General features: G+C 35.3%; 1 long non-coding RNA gene across 1 annotated transcript in view; it reads right to left on the reverse strand.

The window, feature by feature from the left end:
• Positions 1-373: 373 nt before the first annotated feature.
• Positions 374-4794, reverse strand: part of LOC144958660 (uncharacterized) — a 15119-nt gene continuing 10698 nt past the window's right edge. Inside the window, exons 3-4 of the long non-coding RNA XR_013642490.1 lie at positions 4094-4162; positions 374-1606 (exon numbers count right to left, since the gene is read on the reverse strand). This is a non-coding gene — a long non-coding RNA (uncharacterized LOC144958660). The remainder of the gene's footprint in view (positions 1607-4093; positions 4163-4794) is intronic.

Raw genomic sequence — 4794 nt, forward strand, 5'->3', positions numbered from 1 at the left:
ATACTTCCGGATGGCAATGTTGTGAACTCCTTGACCAAGCGCATTCTATCTATAGCTGAACCCTTAGCATAAAAAAATTAAGTGAAAAACTAAAAATGGGAGGGGGTATCGTGCCTTCCACTGTGAGTACGCGTCTCGTACTCAATCAATCTGCGCCGGCAGTTCGTAGCATTGGTCGCCGTTTTAGGCGCACGGAAACATTGGCTCTGTTTGTAAAGTGCCGCACGGTACGATTTTGTCAGAGGATTACAGTAAGCAGCCAAGTGAATGGAAGAAAAGCGAAATATGAGGTTGCCAGTTTGGCGTATTTAATGCCAAAATTAGAAAACGTGTTTGTTTTTTTTCAAGGAAGGGGGGGGGTGCTTGTTCTTTGTTTGTTTTTTTTTTTTGTTTTGTTTTGTTTTTTGTTTTTCTTTTTGTTTGTTGGGTTTTTGGGGGTTTTTTTGTTGTTTTTTTTGTTGTTGTTTTTTTTTTTGTCGTTCCGGTGTCATTTCTCAGGTCAACTTCCCATTTGAAGAAACGCAAACTCTGCAAAGTAAATTTTGGAACTTGAAATTGCTTCACAAATATTTAACATTGTCTCCGATAGAGCGAAATAATGCAGATATTGCGGCTATATCGTGTGGTGGTGCGCTGATCAACACGTTCATTTTTTGTGAAAGGTTTCCTCCTGTTCTGGCGTGAATCGTGCATGAATCGAAAAATTATTAAATTATTGAAATAATTATCACTGTTTTATTATCTGACGCTCAATCATCCATTGTTTTCGTTGTGAATGGGACGATCTATATTATTTTCCCATGTGTTGGGAGTCATTAGTCACAAGGAAAAATATACTCAAAATGACCTAAATAATAATTTTGAAAAATAGTGTGCGCAGTTGTTGAAATATCCAACAGCACAATAATAGGTCATGTTGTTCAGCTCGACCCATGAGTATGTTTGCAACCGTCATAAACAAAGCAGCCTGTTTACATCTATTTTTTAAAAGATATTCAATCGTTTGACAGCAACAAATCATGTTATCGATGACGCGCTGTTCGACGAAAACCTAAATATAGATCTCTCCCATTGTCGACATAGATGTTAAGAGCTTGCGAGAGGCGACCATGCTTTGGGACTCCCGAAGAACCAAGACTACAAAGGCTACGACCAAAGAAATCGAGATTAGAATGAGTTTTTTTATGACTCCAGATACTGGGTTGTCTTCTTTTCCGTTTTGTTTTCAATAAGAACCCTGAAATCATTGCATATCCCGCCTGTAGAGTCCGCGTTGTCAACAGGAAATGATACGTACCTTACGTGTGGATATATTATGTGACCAGGATACGCTTCAAGTTTCAACGTTTTTGTTTCTTGTTATGGGACTTGGAGACAGGAATGAACGTGGTGAAAGACTAATTGATTGGTGTAGAGAGAATGAATCCATTGTTTCAAATACATGGCATAAACAACATCCAAGAAGAAGATATACATGGATAAGTCCAGGCGATAGAACTAGAAACCAAATAGACTTCATCCTAATCCAGAAACGTTTTCGAAATGCAGTAAAATCAGTTAAAACCTTGCCCGGAGCTGATTGTGATAGCGACCATGTACCTGTCATCTGCAAAATGAGAATAAATTTTAAAAGATTAAAGAAAGGAAAACATCAACCAAAATATGAAGTAGGATTTCTGAAAACAAATCAAGATCTTAAAGAAAAGTTTGTTATTGAGGTAAAAAACAAATTCCAATTGCTAGAAGTAGAAGAAATAACTGATACAGATGAATTATGGAACGGAATTAAAACCTCAATTAATGAAGCTATACAAGAAAATATACCACAAAAATCTAGAAAAGAGAATAAGAAGTGGATGACTAATGAAGTGCTAGACTAATGGAAGAAAGAAGGCAATATAAATCAGATGTAGAAAAACATAAAACCTTAACAAAGAAAATAAAGAAAAAATGTAATGAAGCAAAAGAGAAATGGATAAATGATCAGTGTCTAGAAATAGAAATAAAACAAAACAGTAATAGCAAATTTATACATGAAAAGATAAAAGAAGTCAGTGGCAAAAGAGTATGTTCAAGCACAGGATGCATAAAAGCTAAAGATGGCAATGTTTTGATGGATAGAACAGATGTGTTGAATAGATGGTCAGAGTATATAGAGGAACTTTTTTATGATGAAAGAGAAAAACTAACAATAAACAAAGAGATAGACGGGCCACCAATTTTAAAAGAAGAAGTAGGAGCAGCTATCAAAAAAATGAAGTTAGGCAAAGCAACAGGCCCTGATAATATCCCAATAGAAATTATCACAACATTAGAGGATTTAGGTTTAAACACAGTGACAAATCTATTGAATAAGATATATGACAGTGGTAAAATTCCAGATGATTTATTAAAGTCAGTGTTTATAACACTTCCAAAGTCACCAGGGGCCATGGAATGCGAGTTACACCGAACGATTAGTCTTATGAGTCACTTCACGAAAATTCTCTTAAGAGTACTAATGAACAGAATGAGGAAAAGTATAAAATCAGAGATATCAAGAACTCAATTTGGATTTGTCCCCGACAAAGTACAAGAAATGCTATTTTCACCTTATCAATGTTGATGGAAAGATGTATTGAAGTCCAGAAAGACTTATCTATTTGCTTTATTGATTACTCAAAGGCATTTGATAAAGTTAGACATTGTGAGCTATTTAATATCCTTGAAGGACTAGACATAGACGGAAAAGATCTTAGAATTATTAGAAACTTATATTGGAAACAAAGTGCAGCCGTCGGGATTGCAGGAGAATTAAGTAAATATATACAAATTAAACGAGGTGTTAGACAAGGATGTGTTTTGTCACCAGACCTTTTCAATATTTACAGCGAAACAATTATTAGAACTTTAGGAGATAGCCCAGGCATTAAAATCAATGGTGAGAATATCAATAATATAAGATATGCAGATGACACAGCACTAATTTCAGACTCAAAAGAAAATTTACAACTACTCCTCAATAAAATAGTCACAGAGAGTGAACGTATGGGGTTATACTTAAATGTAAAAAAGACAGAATGCGTGGTTGTATCAAGGAGAGAAAGAAATCCAATATGCAACTTAATAAGCAATGGAAAAACTATAAAACAAGTTCAGGCATTTAAATATCTTGGATACATAATAACTTCAGATGGCAGATGCAACACAGAAATAAAACGAAGAATTGCAATAGCTAAAGATAGTTTTAATAAAATGAGTCTAATTTTTAAAAACCACAATATCTCAATGACAACAAAACATAGGGTTTTGAAGGCCTACGTATGGTCAGTATTATTATATGGCTGCGAAAGCTGGACAATTACAGAAGACATTAGAAAGAAACTGGAGGCAGCAGAAATGTGGTTTCTTAGAAGGATGTTAAGAATCTCATGGACAGAGAAGAAAACTAATGAAGAAGTATTAGAGCAAGCTGAAACTAAAAGGCTATTAATTCGTACAATAAGAAAAAGACAAATGCAATTTTTAGGACACCTAAATCGACATAAATGTATTGAACATCTTGCTCTCACAGGAAAGATAGAAGGTAAAAAGAGTAAAGGTAGACCAAGAAAAACATATTTGAATAGTTTGAACAGCTGGGTGACAAAGAAAGAGAAGAGTAATATTAGTTTTCTGAGGTTATCTGATCAAAGAGATGAATGGCGTATCATGATCACCGATGTCTGGCACAGACTTGGTACTTGAAGAAGAAGAAGAAGAATGGGAGGTTGGCCTAAGGGCTAACCCATATCGGAGACTGACTCCGACGACCCGACACTGCCGTCGGGCACGAACAAAATACTATGAACAAAGAGAAGAGCCGCTAGACCGACCCATACGAAGCACCCGACGTCCACTGTCGTTTTTGTTGTTATTTTTTTTTAGCTTGGTATGGGTAGGTCTAACGGCTCTTCTCTTTATTCTTAGTATTTTGTACGTGCCCGACATCTTTATCCGGAAGACGGCAGAGGACGTCAGTGCCGGGTCGTCGGAGTCAGTCCATGGTGTGGGTTAGCCCTAAGGATGAACACAACCGGAAATGGTTCTCCACTCCTGCCATCCCATTACCTACCATTTGCTGCAATCTTCGGCCAACATTTCAGTCCAAGCTTTGATGTACTCCATCCATGATCTTGTTTGCCTGCCGTTTGGAATGGGATAATTTGGGTTTGACATTTTGCATTTTTTTTTAAATTTCTTTTTCAAACAACAATTTTACCTACATCATAGACAAACTAACAGTATTTTTATCCCTAACCTGACACGATCAAGACATTTACTCAAGGCTATGAGATCAGACAATTAAGATTTATTGACTTATTTCTACTTTCAGAGGCATTTTAGCAGAAAAAGTGGTTGCTGGCCTTAACATGTGACATTTTTTCAGAGCATTTGCAACCTGTCGTCTTTGAAAGGTAACAAGTCGGGATGGACGAGGTGATGAAAACTGAATTTGAAATCAAAATGCTTTAAATGAAATTAGCTCCTAAAAAGAAGAACAGACGGCTCGCTGCATCCACTTCACTATCAAAAATTTTAAGTAGGAGATTTCGTAAGGGACCGCTGATTGACATTTTCTGAAATGCTTGAGAACCACTGATCCAAACCATATCGGCATAATAAAAATAATAATAATAAGAAGAAGAAGAAGAAGAAGAAGAAGAAGAATATAAATTAATAATATAATATAATAATAATAATAATAATAATAATAATAATAATAATATAATAATATAATAATAATAATAATAATAATAATAATAATAATAATAA

The sequence above is a fragment of the Berghia stephanieae genome, chromosome 13, assembly GCF_034508935.2.
Source record: "Berghia stephanieae isolate SIO BIC M18660-M18661 chromosome 13, UCSD_Bste_1.3, whole genome shotgun sequence".
Lineage (NCBI taxonomy): Eukaryota > Metazoa > Mollusca > Gastropoda > Nudibranchia > Aeolidiidae > Berghia > Berghia stephanieae.